This window comes from Lactuca sativa, chromosome 4 (assembly GCF_002870075.4).
Source record: "Lactuca sativa cultivar Salinas chromosome 4, Lsat_Salinas_v11, whole genome shotgun sequence".
Lineage (NCBI taxonomy): Eukaryota > Viridiplantae > Streptophyta > Magnoliopsida > Asterales > Asteraceae > Lactuca > Lactuca sativa.
The window spans coordinates 223,204,583-223,228,095 of record NC_056626.2 but is presented as its reverse complement, the minus strand read 5'-3'; positions in this window follow the sequence as shown (position 1 = coordinate 223,228,095).

The window sequence follows — 23,513 nt, the reverse complement described above, 5'->3', positions numbered from 1 at the left end:
TGCTAGGATGTTATATGTACTAGTGATAGTAGGGGTGAAATATCCCCGGTTACCGGTTGAAAGATACTGAAGGGATAGACAGTACCCATGCATGCCTAGCTATATGTTCCTGACTTTTTATTATTGTTGGATTAGGTGTCTATGTTCATAACTATTTTTGGGATGTATTTGATTCGGTTGGCATGGTCCACTTGGGTTGCATGGCATTGCAACACTTGGATAGACTAAATGAGAGAAAGGACACTTAAGGTTTATTAATATATTATAAGTTCTAATATATTAATAATATTATTTAATTAGTATTGATCAAGAATTAATTTAGAATTAATTTGGTGATCAAAAGGAGACTAATTAAATATATGGGGTTGATTGTGTTAACCATCCATTCTTTTATAGTGGGCTAATGATCCATGGTTTATTGAATTGGACTAAAACCCATAAGGTACTCCATGGATAGTCCATGGAGGTTATAAACCCATGGATCATGGAATATGGAAAGCCATGTCAATTAGGGTTTACATGTTGTAACCCTACTTTTGAAACAACTATAAAAGGACCCCATGGGCTAAAAAAATCGCCACTATGTTTAGAACAAGAGGGCTAGCCGATTTTAAGTGATAGTGTACTTCTCTCAAGGTTATTCCAAGAGTTGTGGTGTTGTGTGAAATATTTGAGGCATCACACTTGAGGTGCTAGGCTCACAAAGTTCTCAAGGAATCTAAGAAACAAAAAGGTATGTTCTTTTACTAGCTTTTATGTTTTAAAGTTCCCCACACATGTATCTTAGTAAAACATAGATCCAAAGTTTCTAGGTTTGCATGTACACCTTAGGAGTGTTAGAATGCTAAAACCCTTCAGTGGTATCAGAGACTAGGCCTATTTTCTAGATACTTGATGCAAATTGTTGAGAAAAACTCAAGATTTCTGATGGGCTTTAGCCATAAGAACATCCTATGTGCTCATACAAACCCTAATGCTTGGATCTAGGTTTCTATATTGTACATGCAATTCATCCAAGACTATAAACCCTAGATCTAGCATATGATGATCAATATAACATTTAAATTAGGGTTTAGATCATACCTTGATTGTTATGTAGCAATAACAATCTCAAATCCTTCTTGTATTGACTTAAGAAAGCTTAGAGTCACAAGTGTCACTCCTCTAATGGTTCACAAACACCAAGAGCAAGAGGATGAAGAGGAGAAGAGAAGGAGGCTGCCCAAAATGTGTGGAAACCCTAGACAACAAGTTCACCATGTTTTTGAGCCATAAGGGTCCTTTAAATAGAGAGGCTATTAGGGTTAGCTAACAAGGAAACTCTAATTTGGATGCTTAAGCCCTAAGCAACCCATGGACTCCTTCCTTAATGGCCTAGGATGGATTCTAATGGGTTTCCCCATAGAATTCGTCCACCCCTTTAATATGGAGTCCATTAGCTCAATATTTAACTATCATACAATTGACAGTTCTAGTCTCTTAAGTTTAATTAATGTCTTTTAGTCACAAACTTAAATCTTATTAATTCTTGACTAATATTAATTAAAAAATATGATTTCTCCTTTAATATATTATTCTCATAATATATTAATAAATCATAATTAACCCTTTCTCTCCATAATTCATCCTATCAAGTTGCTTTGGTGAAGGCAACCCAAAAGGACCATGCACCATCGGGTCAAGTACATACCAAAATAGTTATGGACTTAGACACTAATTCAACAGTCTCCCACTTGTATAAGTCTAATAACTATTCTGCGTATGATTTCAGATGCTTATCTACAATCGTAGCTTTCTAAAGTCGTTGTCAACTCTGATCTTATCATATACGCGTGTCCTTTAGATAAGAGATCATATATTCCTCCATTCTAGATATCGTATAGAGTGAGACATGGATCTAAATCATTCTCTCTGTCTATATGCTATTTCCCGAATTCAGATTTATGACAACTGACAACAGACTACAATTGAACACATCAATTTAGTCCCGACCTGGCCAAGCGCTTGGGTGCCATCACTAAATCATCGATGGGCCCACATATATCACTTTCACCCTACTTTGGATAAAAGGAGCGGATAAAATTTGATTCAATGCTTGCTCACACTTACTCACCGAATCACACAAAACAATATGTTTTATAACACCAAGTTACTGGTGCGTTTACATATTATCAATGTGCAACCGATTCGCAAGATACAACTCACACATCTCGGTTTCAAGAATATAAGATATTATCGTCTCACCAATCACTCGTGATAAAATCCATGAAGTGATCCAAGTGAGCGTGGGTTTAATCCAATGCTCAAATCATATTCATAAGCACTCATGAACGTTGCAGCAAACATTTGCTTATGTCTAATGCTCTTTAGACAATCCACACCAATTCACGACAGTCTTCATTCATACCTACTTCCAACATATGAACGACTGTGGTCCATTCGAATAATTTGACTGTTCTGAACCAATTAAATTATTTAGGAAGTCAAAATATGCAAAGTGAAGCACAAGGATAATACTAATCCTATATGGTCCCAAACCCTTGAGTATAAATAAAACACCTTTTATTTATCACCATATCGATTAGTCATTATTTGTTGTTTCGGGTAATCAACTTCTTACTTGAATTACAACTACACTTGTCCCATGCTCTCAGCATGCACACAATGCTAACCTATGGTTCTTACTTTGTGAAATAGTTCAAATGAACACATTTCCAATCATACTCATTTCACAACTCCTAATCCTTTTCACAAATGAATGAATATAAAACTCTTTCCACTAATGGAATATGCTAGATTCTAACATTTTATGCAATGATCCTTTCGTAATGCCATAGTACAAAAGTCACAGTGACTATTGCCAATGGAATTACAAAGTCCTATATCAGATATTGTTACAATACAATTCCATAGACGTGATGTTTCTCACTCAATGTACATTCCTTTGAACATCCTTTTGCATAAAATTTCTAATCTAGACATAGACTATCAATATCCAACTCCCAATATGGAAACATTTCCATATTTTCCATATGACAACTCATTCTTAATAGAATCTTTTCTATTCATAATAATGTCGATATGGTCCATCCAATACTATACTTCCAACTACTCACAAGCGACCAATCCTCAGCGAGCTTTTGATCATCCTTTCATAGTTGTTTAATTATCTTAGTCAAAACCGATTCATGTGCTTTTTTCCTCTAAATGCGCTAGACATTTGGAAAATTTTAGAATGGTCAAATATTATAGCACTTCCAATCGATCCTTTACCCGAAGCGTATGGGACACGATGCATAATGTCTTACACAAAAATACAATACTTTATCAATATTTTGCCATAATATTTTATGTGTCACGTTCTCACAATTTGAACTATGAAGAGGGATGCCATAATCATAATCAAAATTTGAGAACGCACTAGGTATCTTTGACTAAATTTATTAACATTCCACAACCTAAGCCTTTAGATTTGAAATGAAGCATAATATTCTCTCCCTTAATTATAGCAAAACAAGTTTTCAACCCTTGCAACATTGCAAAGTATAACTCTTGTTTTCTATAATTAATATTGCTAACTTGGAATACTTTCCATAATCATACAAGCACAACATTTATGCTCCCACTATCATGATGATTATTTTCATATAAGCGTAACACTTATGCTCCCACTAGCTTTGACATGTATTCAGAAAATAGCTTAACTTCCAGAAAAACAATACCTATTGAATTTCTTAAGTTCGTGTTTCTAATACCTAATGCTTTGATAATCCTTTATCTAAGCTTATACACCTTCTCCTTAGATAGCTCATATGCGTGTCTAAACAATTCAGACTAATTGCCAAATCTCACAATTCGAATCATGGAAAGGGATACCGTAACCATAATCAAATTCGAGAATCCAATTTTCACAATTACTATCTTCTTAAAATCTCTCTTAGTGAAAGCATTTCCTCACAGTCATTTTCATGAAGGAGGAAATCTTATGACACTTAGATTTTAATGGTATATGTGTTCCTATCCATGTGAATTTGTCGAAACCAAAGTTGACGACAAATTCAAACTCATATGGACCGATCCTTCTCAATCTTGATTTCATAGCTTATGGAAACACCAGTGCCCACCATGTCTTCCAGGTAGTTAAGCAGCTCACCCTTTCCTATCAATGTACTTTCCATTGATCAAAGTGCTTGCCTTTTATGCGTTCAAATGAGAACTCATAGAACTCACATGCATAATTAACTCGATTGGAACGACACAGAGACAACATAGTGTCAACACGATAGGTTGTAAACCTCAAGTCGTGTGCCAATGATGTTCGATAAGGTTTATTTTGATTTGTTCTTGAAACCTTTCAAGACCATTAAGACTCCTACTGACTCCTTGACATATATGATTCTCTTGTCAATAGACATTTCTTGATAAACAAAATATTCAAGAGTTAGTGTAGCTTTTATCAAGACAAGACACTTCATAAAATTGGTCCTAGTTGGTCTTTGTCTTACCCAAGAGATCACAACTTTCCACATTTGATGAATGTTATAAACCTTCTTAAGACTTGTCACTCAGTGTCACAATCTTAACTCTAAGATTTTTTTTGGAACGAAGTATGATTGACTTCTTGATTTAACCATTTCTTCAATTCTTAATTCCTCTTCTCAGACATACAATTGTACTAAGATTTTCTTAGAGGATCAATTGAGATATGGTTCTTAATCATTAAGAAATATCATAAAGCATAAAAGGTACTCTCCTTTCTTCTTAGAATAGAGAAACTTTTATCTTTCTGCCTACTTGATTCTTCTGATTCGTTCTGTTATTGATTTAAACTCTTTCAATCAATTCAAAATTACACTTAATCTTATAAGTATAATCATATTTACTAAACCTTTAGTAAATCATGACGAATATCTTTGTTAATTTTGCGGTGGACCTGATCAACACACAACTTTGTGTACTCGATCTCCTAGTCCTTCACTTGACACTTTGTCAACGAATTAGTCTAATTTCCAAATATGAAATTTCTCATTCATCGTGCAACCAAGTTGCATGATTCCAAGTTTCTATCCAATTGAAACTTGGGCGATGAGAAACTCTCCCTATTTGGTAAATTCTTGACATTTCCACAATTATCATAATTAAGAATCACATCCATTCGTTGTAGAAATATGCAAACATCAATTTTTCATAACGATTTTATTGCAAGGAAATAAATAAATAAATAAATGAGTCAAACCAAAATTTATTTTATTCATAAAAGCAGCGGAAAACATTTGTCCTTACAATGCAAAATCAACTGAAAACTATGTAGAAAAATTCCTAACAACTCTATCATAACTTTCTATGCTCAAAATCTAATCTTCAAATCCATGCGATCGAGATCCATTTCTTCGTGATTAGATTTATCTTGCTTTTCCATCAAGCTTCCTCTCTTTTCACTGATCCTGCAAAATATTCAAATGCAATCTTATCACATCATGTATTAAGAATCAACGAATAGGAACTTAATGGAGTTAGATAGTGGATTTTACCTAAAGCACATCCGTACTCTTTGACTCTCCCATCTTCTGGACTCTTCAGGCTCTTAGGGAAGACTTGTATCCAACGCCCTTTCTCTTGGCAGCAAACGCAGGTCGGTTCTCCTAGAACGTCCTTGGAAGCATGGTTGGTTGACTTTCCCAACAAATATGCTCCATCGCTTTGCCAAATCATTTCTGATTCAGCAGCAATGAGCATGTAAGTTTGGTCAATGAGGTTTTCGTCAGGATCCATCATATAATACTTTCTTTTGAACTCATTATATGATTCAGGTAGTGACTGCAGAACCCAGTTCACAGCCAACTTATCAGGGAATGACGCACCCAACATTATCAACCTATCAATGTGTGATTTCATTCCTAGAATATGGGCACACACGGGTTTACCATCTTCATGTTTCATTTCCCATAGGGCTTTAGAGACATTGAACCTTTCAATTCTTCGTTCTTGTGGGTTAGGGAGAATAATTGGAGGAGGAGGAGGAAGTGAAGCATGATCTCTTGTTCGTCGATTGAATCGTGGAATATCATCTTCGTGTGGAAAGCTTGTTCCACGGGATTTGGGAAGACTATAGTTGTCGTACCTTGACATCTACAAAATGGGAGAAAAACAAATTCAAGTTCGATGTGCCGGTAAACCACACACGCTCCACCGAACTATGACAAACATTGAGTCACCCTTTGCCAGCTTTGCTTAGAACTATTTAGTGTGCCGGTTAACCACACACGCTCCACTAACGTCTTCGCAAGGGTGCAAAATTTAATTTCATGGAATTGCATCAATTCACTTTTGCCTAAAGTAACTAAGATTGGGAATTTGTAAAACATTTAGTTACTTTTATACTTCATTATACTTATAATGGAAAGTTCTGTCCTATCCTACCCGTTCGGCTAACGACCCTCCACTAGTCAAAAGTGCGGTGGGTAAGAGTGGATACCCATTCAATCGCCATTTTATCGGCAATTTCCTTAAACACCCCTTATAGACCAGCTTCGTGAATGAGGCCTACTAACGGTAAGACTGACTTTTACTCATAGGTATATATAATGTTAGACTTTTAATATTATATAGTATAGGGTGAATTTTACACTTTTAAAATACTATGTGGTCAAATTTAACAATTATACTTTTAATTCAATTAATTTGTAAACCAAAAATTTTATGGATTTATTAAACCTCTTTTAATTATACACCTTAATTAATTAATAAAACTATAAGGGTGTGATATGAACTTTTCAAAACAATACTAGGGTTTTAGAATTTAACATTCCTAAATTAAACCTTTAATCAACTTTTAAATTCCAAAACTTGAGGGCATGTTTTGAAACATTTCAAAACATTAGGGTTTAGAATTTAAATATACATTAAAATTAAACTTTTAATCAAAATTTAAATTCCAAAACTTGAGGGCAAGTTTTGAAACCATTTCAAAACATTAGGGTTTCAACTATTTAAATTTCAAGACAAAACTTTTGAGTTCAAATTTAAACTATAAAACCTAAAGGGGGAAAATTGAAACTTTTCATAACACAAGGATCAAATAACAAATAATATAAATTAAACAATTAATTTTATCATTATCTATATTTGACCTAATTTCAATTTCTTGCAAAATAAGTTACCAAATTAATACAAATAATCAAACTTTAATCATATAAGGAAGTTGTTATCTAATTAATTGGTAATTATCTTTTGTTTAATCAAGGATATACTCATAAATATGTATAAAATCGGATTTTAATGACCAAAAATAGCTCCATCTTATGCTCGAACTCGCTGAGTACCACACTGGACTCGCTGAGTTGAGGCCTACTCGCCGAGTACACTGTGGTACTCACTGAGTTCATCAGGCAGATGGGCCAAAAAACGTTTTTGCAGCTTGAAAAAGCACATAAGGCATCAATACAATAGAAACCAATCAAGGCTCTGATACCACTGATGGGTTTTAGCCATAAGAACATCCTATGTGCTCATACAAACCCTAATGCTTGGATCTAGGTTTCTCTATTGTACATGCAATTCATCTTAGACTATAAACCCTAGATCTAGCATCTGATAATCATATAACATATAAATTAGGTTTTAGACCATACCTTGATTGTTATGTAGCAATAACAGTCTCAAATCCTTCTTGTATTGACTTTAGAAAGCTTAGAGTCACAAATGTCACTCCTATAATGGTTCACAAACACCAAGAGCAAGAGGATGAAGAGGAGAAGAGAAGGAGGCTGCCCAAAACGTGTGGAAACCCTAGACAACAAGTTCACCACGTTTTTGAGCCATAAGGGTCCTTTAAATAGAGAGGCCATTAGGGTTATCTAACAAGGAAACCCTAATTTGGATGCTTAAGCCCTAAGCAACCGATGGACTCCTTCCTTAAAGGCCTAGGACGATTTCTAATGGGTTTCTCCATAGAATTCGTCCACCCCTTTAATATGGAGTCCATTAGCTTAATATTCAACTATCATACAATTGACAGTTCTAGTCCCTTAAGTTTAATTAATGTCTTTTAGTCACAAACATAATTCTTATTAATTCTTGACTAATATTAATTAAACAATATGATTTCTCCTTTAATATATTATTCTCATAATATATTCATAAATCATAATTAGTCCTTTCTCTCCATAATTCATCCTATCAAGTTGCTTTGGCGAAGGCAACCCAAAAGGACCATGCCAACAATTTCTGCATTCTGCAGAGCGAACTCGCTGAGTCCATGTGTTAATTCATCCTACTCGTCGAGTAGGTTCTTGCACTCGACGAGTAGGAGGCCCTGAATGTAGATTTTCGAGTTTCGCTACTGGAAATGGACTACAAACATTACCATAAACTGTTTTGGTCTTATAAAAGTTGTTTTAGATAGTGTAATGGTTATGCTAATCCATTTACAATGGCTATTATCAAAATTTCAAGTTTTATATGTGTTTTTATGATTCTTGAAATAGTTGATATTAATGTTCATGACCTTATGAGTTTAGTAGATCATAGGAATTATTTTGTTAGTTTAATTCTTGATCTTGATGTGATTTAATGGAATCCATAATTTGTCCTAAAGTTATGGATTACCAAAAGTCTTCATTTTAAAGTCCATTAAATGAACACATAAGTTACATAAAATGAAGAGTCTCTAATTTTAATAAACCATTAACTCATAAGTTATGAAAGATGAAAAGTTTTGAAAGTTACAAAACTTTCCCTCATGTTTTGGAACATGTAAAGCCACCTTAAAAACTTTAGTTCCAATCCCTAGAATTTTAAAAGTTAAAATTCAACCCTTATCATTTATAATATTATAAATTAATATATATATATATATATATATATATATATATATATATATATATATATATATATATATATATATATAAGAACAAGTCGTTTTACTATTAGTAGGTCTCATTCACGAAGCTGGTCTATAAGGGGGATACGGTTGCTGCCTATAAAATGACAGCTTAATGGGTGTACACTCTCATCCACCGCATCCTTGAGTAGTGGAAGGTCGTCAGCCGAATGGGTAGGACAATGACTTTAATCCTCATTAAATGTATGATGATTTTAAAGTAACTAAATGTTTTTATAAATTCCCAATCTTAGTTACTTTAGGAAAATGTGAATTTGGTGCTTACCCATGGAATTACACTTTGCACTTTGCTTAAGTTGTTAGTGGAGCGTGTGTGGTTAACTGGCACACTGACCTGGACTGAACAAGGTCGAAAAAGGATGGCTTAAGGTTTATCATAGATTAGTGGAGCGCATGTGGTTAACCGGCACATCGGTTAGGTGATAAACATTAAGAGTACCAAGTAATTAGCATGGTTAATTCACACCTTGTTCTGTGATCCTCGGCATCCCAGTTACAAAACTTGAAGGGCACACTCGAGATTGAAACTTTCCATTAAAACGTTCAATGAATCTCAAAAGAATCCAGGAGTTTCAAAATTAATTAAAACCTAACAATACATTTCGTTTTTCATGGTAGAAATTGGTGAATCATCATTCACATGCCTTCAAATATTTTATAGCTTGGATTGCGACATCTCTCTTCTAAGTTATAAAATATTGTGTTGGGTCCTAGCCTTAATATTACATTTGGGTGTCTTAATAAGGACTATCTTTATATCTAATCTAAACTTGTCCTTCTTCCTTTTCAGATGTCTTCCAAAAATGTTGCTTTTGGCTCAAACCCTACCGACTCCTTCTCTCTCATGAACCCTTATGGGAGAGTCATCTTTGATGGATCCAACTTTATGGACTGGATCAGGAACATCAGGATGGTTACTCGGTATGAGGATAAAGAATATGTCCTCCACAAGGAGCTTAAGGAACTTGATGAGTTGTTTGCTACTCTTGAGGAGATCGCTGAATTCCGGACTGATGAGAGACATGCCACCAAAGTGGCATGTATCATGTTGGCCACGATGACAACCGAGCTCCAAAAGTCCTATGAGGACTATAACCCTTTTGAGATACACCAAGACTTGATGGACAGATACCATCAACGTTCTTGTCAAGAGCGGTATGAAAGCATCTCCTCCATGATAACAAAACCCGAATGAAGGATGGTGAACCCATCACGGACCACAGGCAGAAAATACAAAGGTATGTGGACCGTTTGCTAAAACTGAATGTGAACTTCCCCGAGGAGTTGGCAATTGACATCATTCACTCCTTACCTTCGTGTTATGATCAATTCCGAATGAAATATCACATGGACAAGGAGGAAGTTACACTCAACAAACTTCAAGGACTTTTGAAGACTACCAAAAGTGGTCTTAAAAGTAAATCGACTGTTACTACTGCTACTACTACCACCTCCCATGTTCTGGCTATCGGGCAAGGTAAAGGGGAAAAGAGGAAGAGCCCTTCGAAGGGTACGAAGGGAAAGTCCCTTGATGGCTCCTCTTCAAGTACAACCAAAATAGGTTCTGTCACTCCTTCTCCCAACCCTAAAGAGGCTGAATGCTTCTATTGCCATGAAAAGGCGCACTGGAAGCGAAACTGCCCAAAGTACCTACAAGATGTTAAGGATGGCAAAGTAAAACCCAACCATGCAGGTATATACACTATATTGTCTAAAAACTCATCCCATTCTAATTCTTGGGTCCTTGATACAGGTTGCGGTATTCATATGTGTTCTGATTTGCAGGGACTCAGAAGAAGTGAGAATGTGGAGCATGGGAAGATGAACTTAATCACGGGGAATAGGAAAGTTTCATCTGTCACCAAGATTGGAGTTTATTCTTTGTTGCTAAGTAGTGGGTTAACATTAGATTAGAATAAAAGTTGTTACTCGTCTGAAATGGTGAGAAATATTATTTCCTTTCAAGGTTTGTACAAACAAGAGTTTACCTTTTCGTTTGATAATCAATGTGGTGGTATTAATGCTTTCTTTAATAATGTTCTTTATTTTAAACCATTACCTTGTGATGGTGTATATGGAACTGTGTTGATTGTTGATAACCTAGGAAATTATGACAACCCGAAATTTCCATTCTGAACAAACCATATCAAGACAATAGAGCATAGAACAGTTTTAGTGAAATTCCAGACTTCGGGTATAAGTTTGGCAGTTTTTCAGGATTTACAGTTAAGGAGATATCAGGAGAGTGGTTGCACTAGGGTTTTGTGCAACACTGTTATTCCAACACTCGGTTATATTAGAAATCATTTCGGGAATAAAAATATTTTCTTCCAAAAATATCTGAGGACTATAAATAGATTTCTGAACCAAATAATTCATTAGTTACATTTCCAATTAGAGAAAAGCCAAATTCTCTCTCACGGATCTTCGGGTTTTTATCCCAAAACGTGAGTACTTCAATCTAATTGTATTATATAGCTTAGATTGTACTTAATAGCATCAAAATCACGACAGAACAACAAGATCTGTGAGTTTACTCCCCAAGAACATCTTGGAGAGTAAACTTCTTTTCGAAAGCCAAATGAGGCCTAGTCCTCCCTTAAGCCATGAAACTAGTTTGGACTAGTACACTAACTAGTTCAGGGACAGAAAACAAACTCAAACAACAAGATTTGAGAGTTTACTCCCCAAGAACATCTTGGAGAGTAAACTCCATTTGGAGAGTAAACTCCTATATGTGGCTTAAATGCTACCTAGTCTTTTCCCCGTGTTAGGTAACGAACTTAGGCTTGTATATAAGTGTGTTTGAGACTAGAAAACAAACAAAACCCAAAGATTCGAGAGTTTACCACCCAAGAACACTTGGGGAGTAAACTCCATTTTAAGGGATAAAGGTGTCCCAAAGTCCCTCAAAGCCTCGGATCTCAAACTAGAAGCCTACATTACATGTTTAGACCACCAAATCAATTAATATTCAAGGGAGAAAGAGAGTTCACGGCCTAAAAGGTTCTAGGGCCGTGAACTCCAATAAATGGTGCTAAATGGTGCCATAATTCCTCCTAAAGCCTTGAACAATTGCCTAGAACCTATACTACATGAGCAAGAGACTTGAAAGCATCAAAAACACCCATAATTAAGAGTTTACGGCCGCAAACTCTAAGGGAAATGGCCTACTCCATGTGTGTTGGTATATGAGGAGTAAACTCATATACGGGGTCCTATGATACGCTAAACTCAAGTACCTTGTCCCACAATAGCTTAGATGCAACCCTAAGGGCTTAAAACACTTATATAAAGTGTTTATTTTGTCTAGGATGTCTTAACATTATTAATTAGTGATTTGAGACTAATTGAGTGCATATATGTGTGAATATATGTTCATTAGGATCGTAGTGTGTGTACAAGTCCTCACTTGACACCTAGCAATCCTACGCCGTCCAGTTCATCCGAACTACCAACAACAGGTGAGTTCATACCCCTTAATCAATGTTTTAAATGATTTTAAATGCTTTAATGGGGGGGGGGGGGATACAAGTAGAAAACAATATGTTATTAAATCAATCTTATGTATTTTATAACTGTGTTTTCACTCAGTAGATTTCACATATTTCAAAAGGTGTCACATGAAATGGTTTTCTATCTTAAAATACATTGATAACAAAAGTATTAGTTTTGAAACGTTTATTAAAACGACATCAAGTCACTCTTAATTATTGTTCAAAACTCCTAGATATCTTGCAAAACCATTATTTTACCTTCTTGAATCAAACTATACTTATGCGCATATGTTCATTTATATGTTAGAGATTATAGTTCTCACCCTTCGTTTAGACTAAGTACTCTATTATGTGATACTTTCAAATAAACGAGGAGTTAGACTAAGTACTCTAGTACTAGTCAATAGAAAGGAAAAGCTATCATATTACATAACATTCGGTTCTTGGTAGAAGACTACCTAGTCATTACAAAACATTCGGGTCTTGGTAGAAGACTACTTAGTCATAACAAAACATTCGGGTCCTGGTAGAAGACTACTTAGTCATAACAAAACATTCGGGTCTTGGTAGAAGGCTACATAGTCATAACAGAACATTAGGGTCTTGGTAGAAGGCTATCATATCATTTTCCTATTTTACTTTATTTTGTGAGATATTCACATAGACGATGAGTTAGACTAAGTACTCTTAGTACTAGTCGATAGAAAGGAAAAACTATCATTTTACTTACAAAACGTGTAGGTCTTGGTAGAAGACTATCATATCATTTTCCTATTTTACTTTATTTTGTGATATATTCACATAGACAATGAGTTAGACTAAGTACTCTAAGTACTAGTCGATAGAAAGGAAAAACTATCATTTTAATTACAAAACATTAAGGTCTTGGTAGAAGACTTTCATATCATTTTCCTATGTTACTTTATTTTGTGATATATTCACATAAACGATGAGTTAGACTAAGTACTCTTAGTACTTGTCAATAGAAAGGAAACCCTATCATTTTACTGGTCATAACAAAACATTCGGGTCTTGGTAGGAGACCACATTTCATACTTATATCAACCGTTCTATTTAAGGATTTATACGACATTCTTAACAACATTCCAAAACAGGACAATAACACATAAATACTTATGAATTCACCAGCTTTAAAGCTGATACTCGCTTTCAAAATAACTTGTATTCTCAGGTCATCAGTTAGACAGGTGCGATGGTAAGGTTTTTGAGAAGATGGAGCACATACAAGACTCGCCTTATTTTGATTATTCATTTTATTGTTGTACATTATGAAAGAACACACATGTATTAAAACTCTACTTATAATGCAATGGATGATGTTGTTGCTTGTTTATTATATTACACTGTTGTGATACTGTACATGACGTCCTCCACCCCTGAACGTTTCCACCGTTCGTGGTTTTGGGGTGTGACAGATTGGTATCAGAGCATTGTTTATAGTGAATTAAGTATATCAACCCATAAAAGATATACTAACTATAAATACATGAGATTAAAACACTCTGTATAAGAGTTTATAGTTTTAAATAATAAAATATTTAACAAAGTATACGTGCCTGCATTCATACTAAAATCAGTGTCACAATGACAAGAACAAAAGTATTACGATTGTTGAATATCACAGGTAAGCTCGGGGATGTATGGTCAGTGTTGGGAGTGGCATAGCCTGATCAACTATGCTGTTCCAAAAAGTGATTAGCACATGCCCAAGAATGGTTGTGATATGGCAACAAGTCTAAAAACTTACCAACATCACCACAATGAGAACATTATAACAGAACCTAAGTCTGAAATACCATATGGGTGTTTTGTGTTACTATAAGTACTTTATACTTGAGAACTAAAATGGAGTCTTCATTCCTAAGTTGATAATTGCTAAGTGGATACACTAAAGTTATATGTAACTAGGATGTTATAGACTTAGAATCGGTGAAATTTTTTCTTTATCCGTATTCCTTGTGAATTTGGAGTTGAGGTCACTTATTCGAAGGCCTATCCTGTGTTGATTACATATAAATGGTATGCACTTTACAATAGCGATGGAACTAATGAAGATTTCCTATTTAATTATCTAGATAGTTCGTCTAATAATTATTTTCTTACCCCAAATTCTCGCGTAGATAACATGGCTGGATTCCATCCACACGACAACCTGTACCTTCTGAACGTGGTTATTGCTGGATGGTTTGGAGAAGAACCAGATAATGATCATCCAATCCCTCTGAATGATCACCATGCTGAAGACCTTTCAGACGATTCCATCTCCGAGCCCGAGGTTGAGAACCTACCTCAGGCAGCTCCCTTTCCGATTCCTAACCCTCGTTCGGCTTTTCATGGCCAGACGCCTGAGTGGGTGGAATGTTTGGAAACATGGAGCCAAGGACAAGATCAGCCCATGCCATTTAATGGTGACCGAAGCTTCTATGACCTGAGCAATGGGGGCTTAGCAGACAGAATCATGCCAATTCTGACCCGAAGAGTTGCCTGAAATGAAATTCAGGGCAGGACAGCCTTACAACGTATCGCAAAAGTCGATACAAATGGGGGAATGCATATGCTTCGCACCAGTCGCCTTGAACATGCTCGTGAGAGGTCTGATAGAAACCATGAAATCTTGCTGCAAGCACTGGCTGAATCACGAGCCGAAGTCATGGAACTTCGGGTACGCCAGAGAGTGTACGAAAGACACCTACTTGATGTGGAACGTCAACTGGCTGAACTGAGAGTTCACCAGAGGGATGATCGTCGCCAATAGTAGATGCGTTACTGTATATTCCTTGTTAGAAAGGAATCGTGCTCCTGTCTATGCCCGATGTGGTATTTTCTATGAAACTATCTTGTATTGTAAGTACATTAGTTAGGTCTTTTTACTGTCAGGAACTGTCTTCTCTGGTTATGATGTAAGACCTTTTTACAAGGTCATTTTCCAGAACCTGTACGTCATGAATATCAAAGATATTAACAGTCGGATAACTTCTGAGTCATTCTTTGTTCAAATACTCTTATCATACTTTCGTTAGAGTCTATTTGGAACATGCTCTAGTCAAGTCATTGGATTATAGCAATTTAACTTCGGAGACATCTCCAAGTCTCTGGTAATGGTTGGATCATGTTATTCACCAATCAACAATACCTCGGCTCGAACAACAAACATCTTGAGACCATTGCATGAACTTACTTCCGATCTTTACTAGGACTGCATCATAGGGATGTAGGTCGAACTTTCCTTAACATACTTCCATTCCATACTAGGATTGCATCATAGGGATGTAGGTCGAACTTTAGTGAACATACTTCTATTCTTTTCATGAACGATCGAACTACGTCTAGGTTCAACCATTCTCGCTCACAAATTCATTTTCTTTCGGTGTAACAGAATCATGTCACCCAAGAAAAACGATCAGCCCATCAACCCAACACCAACTCTTCAGATTGATGCAGCTACCTTTCAAGCTACAGTCTCGGCTGCCATGTCAGCTATTCTGACCCACCTGAAGGCTAACAACGCAAGTGTTAGCGGGATTGTTAACAACTATTCCCATCCAAGTAACAATCCAATACCCCGGCAAGCAACAATCTACCACGATACCCCGAGTCCTAAGACCAAGAGTATCAGACGAAAGTCTACTACCAACCACCGCCGCAAGAGAGTCTACTCCGGACCCCCGTTAATGTACTTTAGGCGTTTCGTTGTAACAGACTTATGAATCATCCCAAAACTAGTGCAACCAGAGTCTTATCTTTTGCCGGATCTCGTCCGTTTAGGGATGCTCGTGCTGCGTATACTTGACTTTTGTAGTATACCTTGTTCGCAGCAATAGTCTTGTAGTAAATCCTAAGTACAGTAACTCTGTTAACGGTTGCACTGTTGTGTTTTGTATGTAACTCCTTATGATCAAATCTAATGTCTTTAGTTTCCATATGTTTCCGACTTTATCATACGACTCGAGTAAATTTGATCCTCGAAATACCAGCTTCGTAAGTACATCTCTTATATCCTCTTTTAGCAAAGCCGTTATATCAGAACACCGAAGTACTCATAAAAGGAGTACCTTATAGTTCTTTTCCTTTCCAAAGGAATCCCCATAGTATTACTCGTGTAGCACGTCAAGTTCAATTCCAGGATTCATATGGTTGATCTATCACTGAAGAATGTATACATGAGAGTGAGATATAATCAATGTTCTACAGGTTTAGAATTGATGATTCCACTTTAACTTGTTTTCCATCGATGGGATGTGAGATTAAGGAAGAATCAGTTATTCGACTACCTTTTCAGTCCTAATTATATACGACTCGTATACACGAAATTGTGATCATTGAATCACGTATGAATTCTAATATGAACATCAGGACGGAGACTGTCCAGGAGTACGAGTAATTGCATTAGGCATAGGTACAAACTTAGAACCCAATATGACTCTTTTAACTAGATCGCCTTACAGTCTAAACACCTACGGAAGATACAAGAACAGCCCGGACAACACAGCGGACTACTCAACAATAGAATTAGAAGACCAGGCTTCTCACCCTTGAGAGCTCCGGTCTTATTCTTACCAGAAGTCGACGGAGTGCATTTTATGTACCTCGACGACCGGAGACTTCATTTAGATTTCCTTTAGAAATCGTTGTCTCTGCCTCTCATAGACGAATTGAATGGGCAAACACAGGGAAAGAATTACTTCAGAAATGGACCTGAGATCCGAATATCACCAGTTCGAGTGTTAGGGAAGGATGTCCTAAAGACTACCCTCCAAACTCGATGCGGACACTTCGAGTCCATAGTGATACCCCTTGGATAGGACCAATACGCCTTTCTTACTCGGATCAGTTCGTCATTTCTCCATATAATGACTACTTATCCACCCTCGTAGTAAGAAAGAACCCATAGAAACATTACCCTCGGAGATACTTTCCGCAAATTTCTCTGAACAAGAGTTTTGGAATTTAGAGTCAAATTTCCTGAGATACACTTTTAGTGTTGTGGGAATTCTTGAGTACTCTGTCAAATTATCCAAAACCGTTGGGAATTTGTCGGCACCATAGTCACCGACGGAAAATTCGCCAAATTCTAGGTCTTACAGACCTACTATCATAGTCCATTCGGAATTCCCCGTAAACTTCAGGAACCCTTTCGACTTTGACCCAGCAAGGGATGACCCTTGACTGGGAAGTAAGCGAGAGGAAGAACATTTGGAATTCCAAGTGAGAGACCAAATTCTTTAGGAAACCTCACTCTGGGAACAGCTTAATACACTTCGTAAAGCGTGGAAAGCTAAAATCCAATATAGTTAGGACCTCCGAGATTCTTACCAGAATCGGTCCTGCGTTTCACAAACTAGACCTACTCCGCAAACTCAGTAACATACATTTTCCCCTTCGCGTCTCGATCTAGAAATAGTATCCTTCCATTAGAACTTTCGTAATCCCTCTCAACGAGATCGAGATTTACGAGATCCTTGCCTTCGTATTAGAACCGTAGTGACCCTCTACCGAGGGGTCAAGCGGACGAAGCAACGTCGTCGCCTGTTAGTGAAGGTTCGTTGGGATACCAACCGAGAACCCGATTTCACTTGGGAGCGCGAGAGCAAATCGATTAGGAAGTTTTCACCTAACGACTCGATCATTCGTACATACTTCCTTGTCTAAATTTTAATTTCGGGACGAAATTCCCTTTAACAGGGGGATGATGTGACAACTCGAAATTTCCATTCTGAACAAACCATATCAAGACAATAGAGCATAGAACAGTTTCAGTGAAATTCCAGACTTCGGGTATAAGTTTGGCAGTTTTTTAGGATTTACACTTAAGGAGATATCAAGAGAGTGGTTGCACTAGGGTTTTGTGCAACACTGTTATTCCAACACTCGGTTATATTAGAAATCATTTCGGGAATAAAAATATTTTATGCCAAAAATATCTCAAGACTATAAATAGATTTCTGAACCAAATAATTCATTAGTTACATTTCCAATTAGAGAAAAACCAAATTCTCTCTCACGGATCTTCAGGTTTTTATCCCAAAACGTGAGTACTTCAATCTAGTTGTATTATATAGCTTAGATTGTGCTTAATAACATCAAAATCACGACAAAACAACAAGATCTGTGAGTTTACTCCCCAAGAACATCTTGGAGAGTAAACTCCTTTTCGAAAGCCAAATGAGGCCTAGTCCTCCCTTAAGCCATGAAACTAGTTTGGACTAGTACACTAACTAGTTTAGGGACAGAAAACAAACTCAAACAACAAGATTTGAGAGTTTACTCCCCAAGAACATCTTGGAGAGTAAACTCCATTTGGAGAGTAAACTCCTATATATGGCTTAAATGCTACCTAGTCTTTTCCCCGTGTTAGGTAACGAACTTAGGCTTGTATATAAGTGTGTTTGAGACTAGAAAACAAACAAAACCCAAAGATTCGGGAGTTTACTGCCCAAGAACACTTGGGGAGTAAACTCCATTTTAAGGCCTAATGGTGTCCCAAAGTCCCTCAAAGCCTCGGATCTCAAACTAGAAGCCTACATTACATGTTTAGACCACCAAATCAATTAGTATTCAAGGGAGAAAGAGAGTTCACGGCCCAAAAGGTTCTAGGGTCGTGAACTCCAATAAATGGTGCCAAATGGTGCCATAATTCCTCCTAAAGCCTTGAACAATTGCCTAGAACCTATACCACATGAGCAAGAGACTTGAAAGCATCAAAAACACCCATACTTAAGAGTTTACGGTCGCAAACTCTAAGGGAATTGGCATTAGGGCCGTAAACTCCTAAATGGAGTGTTTCTAGACCTTAAACCCTTCCAAGAATTTAACCAACAAGTTGGAATAATTCTAGGAATCATTTGGAACTTCAAAACACACCAAACACCCATGGTTGGGAGTTTACGGCCGTAAACTCAAGAGTTTACAACCATAAACTCCATGTGTGTTGGTATATGAGGAGTAAACTCATATATAGGGTCCTTTGGAACCCTAAACCCAAGTACCTTGTCCCACAATAGCTTAGATGCAACCCTAAGGGCTTAAAACACTTATATAATGTGTTTATTTTGTCTAGGATGTCTTAAAATTATTAATTAGTGATTTGAGACTAATTGAGTGCATATATGTGTGATTATATGTTCATTAGGATCGTAGTGTGTGTATAAGTCCTCACTTGACGCCTAGCAATCCTACGCCGTCCAGTTCATCCGACCTACCAACAACAGGTGAGTTCATACCCGTTAATCAATGTTTTAAATGATTTTAAATGCTTTAATGGGGGGGGGGATACAAGTAGAAAACAATATGTTATTAAATCAATTTTATGTATTTTATAACCGTGTTTTCACTCAGTAGATTTCACATATTTCAAAAGGTGTCACATGAAATGGTTTTCTATCTTAAAATACTTTGATAACAAAAGTATTAGTTTTGAAATGTTTATTAAAACGACATCAAGTCACTCTTAATTATTGTTCAAAACTCCTAGATATCTTGCAAAACCATTATTTTACCTTCTTGAATCAAAGTATACTTATGCGCATATGTTCATTTATATGTTAGAGATTATAGTTTTCACCCTTCGTTTAGTTTCCAATACTCTTCGGTAGCAAGGGTGCTTAAATCTACTTGAACAACCAATTACTTTCCAGCTAATTATCATAGGGATAGTTAGAAGAAACAAACATTTATTTCTATTACAAAAAATCACACAAGAGTCAGTTCATTCATGAGTCTATACCAATACCTTACATGATACATGAGTACACTTACTTAGGATTACATGATACATGAATATGTTTACATATACTTACCTGTTACATGAACACACTTACATGAATACGATACAGGAAGACTGTTACTTAGGTGCATTCTCCTGTATTTACTTACCTGGATACTTGTACTTAGAACTACGAGGATGATTTATTAGTATTTACTGTGTAAATTATCTTTCCTATCCCAATTCAATGGGATAATTCGGCGGGACTTACCATTCCAAATCCCACTGATTAGCACCAGTGGTCGATGGACGTCTATGGATGTCTAAGGTTGTCACTTATTTAGTAGTCAGTCATGGGACTAACCATCCCTCATTCCACTGTTGCAACAGTGGATGAGATGTGAATCTTCGGAGGATCATTAGGTTAGCGATCTATATTAAGAGATCGATATTGGGGCTAACCCTCCCTCCACCCTGCTGCCGCTACAGAGGATGAGGGGACACTCTTCGGATGTCCATAGGGTCTATCTTTCGCTTCGGCGATGTCGTGTTTGTCCTGGTAACCCAAGACAATAACACTTACATGATTATATTTTTCCTGTTTACTCTATTTTGTGATACTTTCACATAAACGAGGAGTTAGACTAAGTACTCTAGTACTAGTCAATAGAAAGGAAAAGCTATCATATTACTTACAAAACATTCGGGTCTTGGTAGAAGACTACCTAGTCATTACAAAACATTCGGGTCTTGGTAGAAGACTACTTAGTCATAACAAAACATTCGGGTCTTGGTAGAAGACAACTTAGTCATAACAAAACATTCGGGTCTTGGTAGAAGGCTACATAGTCATAACAGAACATTAGGGTCTTGGTAGAAGGCTATCATATCATTTTCCTATTTTACTTTATTTTGTGAGATATTCACATAGACGATGAGTTAGACTAAGTACTCTTAGTACTAGTCGATAGAAAGGAAAAACTATCATTTTACTTACAGAACATTAGGTCTTGGTAGAAGACTATCATATCATTTTCCTATTTTACTTTATTTTGTGATATATTCACATAGACGATGAGTTACACTAAGTACTCTAGGTACTAGTCGATACAAAGGAAAAACTATCATTTTACTTAAAAAAAGTTTAGGTCTTGGTAGAAGACATTCATATCATTTTCCTATGTTACTTTATTTTGTGACATATTCACATAAACGATGAGTTAGACTAAGTACTCTTAGTACTTGTCAATAGAAAGGAAAACCTATCATTTTACTGGTCATAACAAAACATTCGGGTCTTGGTAGGAGACCACATTTCATACTTATATCAACTGTTCTATTTAAGGATTTATACGACATTCTTAACAACATTCCAAAACATGACAATAACGCATAAGTACTTATGAATTCACCATCTTTAAAGCTGATACTCGCTTTCAAAATAACTTGTATTCTCAGGTCATCAGTAAGACAAGTCCGATGTCAGGTTTTTGAGAAGATGGAGCACAGACAAGACTCGCCTTATTTTGATTATTCATTTTATTGTTGTACATTATGAAAGAACACACATGTATTAAAACTCTACTTATAATGCAATGGATGATGTTGTTGCTTGTTTATTATATTACATTGTTGTGATACTGTACATGACGTCCTCTACCCCTGAACGTTTCTGCCGTTCGTGGTTTTGGGGTGTGACAGAAATAATGTGTTGCGTATTGATTCTTCCACTAACTTGGATAAAGCATCATTATGGAATTATCGTCTTAGATATGTGAGCAAGAAACGCATAGGACAACTCCAAATGGATAGAGTCTTGGAGTCTTTTGACCTAAAGTCGGATGATATTTGTGAATCTTGTTTACTTGGGAAAATTACAAAGTCACCCTTCACTGGTACTTGTGCTAGGGTTGAGGGTTTGTTGGACCTCATACATACTGATGTGTGTGGATCCTTCAGAACCACCACAAGGGATGCTAACCGCTTCTATGTGACTTTTACCGATGATTATATTAGATATGGATATGTCTACTTAATTAAGCAAAAGTAAGAAACCTTTGAAAAGTTCAAAGAGTTTAAATAGGAAGTGGAAAATCAGTTAGGCAGGAACATTAAGATGCTTAGATCCGATCGAGGTGGTGAGTATCTTAGTACAAAGTTCCTTGACTATCATAAGTAATGTGGGATTGTCTCACAATTGACACCTCCTAGGATAGCACAACTTAACGGTGTGGCTTAGAGGCGTAATTGAACCTTGTTGGATATGGTTCGTTCCATGATGAGTCGAGCTTTTCTAGCAATCTCATTTTGGGGGTATGCCTTAGAGATTGACACCCATATCCTTAATCTAGTCCCTACTAAAAAGGTTTCCAAGACACCTCATGAGATGTGGACTAGAAAAGTTCTCAATCTAGATCACATCAAGATTTAAGGTTGTGAGGCTTTTGTGAGATGCGAGACTCATGATAAGATCGAAACTTGAAGTGAGAGGTGTATTTTCATTGGCTACCCTCAGAAATCCTTTGGTTACCTCTTCAACACCCAATGATAATGTGGTCTTTGTAGCAAGGAGAGGGGTCTTTCCTTAGAGAGAGTTCATAAGACAAGGAAACAATGGGAGGCAAATTGACCTTGAAGAAATTCAAGAGCCAAGTGGTGAAGGAACCTCAAACCCTAGCAGTCAACCTGAGGAGGAAACTCCGATTGGTCCGACTGACGAGTCCGTACCTCTGATGCATTCCACAAGAGTTAGGAATGCACCTGAGCATTACTATGGTTTACATATTACTGTGGAAGGTATTACACTTATCAGTGATAATACACTGGTAAGTCTTGATGAAACTAACAACTACATGGAAGCCATGGCAAGCCCTGAGGCTGCTAAATGGAAATAGGCTATGGACAGCGAGATACAGTCCATGCTATGGAAATAGGCTTGGAACTTGGTTGACAATGTACCAGGTCATAAGACAGTCAGGTGCTAATGGATCTTCAAGAAGAAGACTTACATGGATGGTAATGTACACACTTATAGACGTGACTGGTTGCAAAGGGATTTTCTCAAACTCCAAAAGTCGATTATGACGATGCCTTTTCACCAGTAGCAAATATTAAGTCTATTAGGGTTATGTTAGCGATTGTTGCATTTCATGATTATAAAATATGGCAAATGGATGTCAAAACTGCATTCTTGAATGGAAGGTTGGCTGAGGATGTTTACATGAGTCAACTAGAGGATTTTGTCTGTACAGAGTAGCCTAATAGAGTGTGTAAGCTTGAGAAATCCATATTTGGATTGAAACAAGCACCTCGTAGATGGAATCTTTGTTTCGATGAGAAAGTCAAAGAGTTTGGATTTTCGAGGAGCAAAGATGAATCTAGTGTATATGTC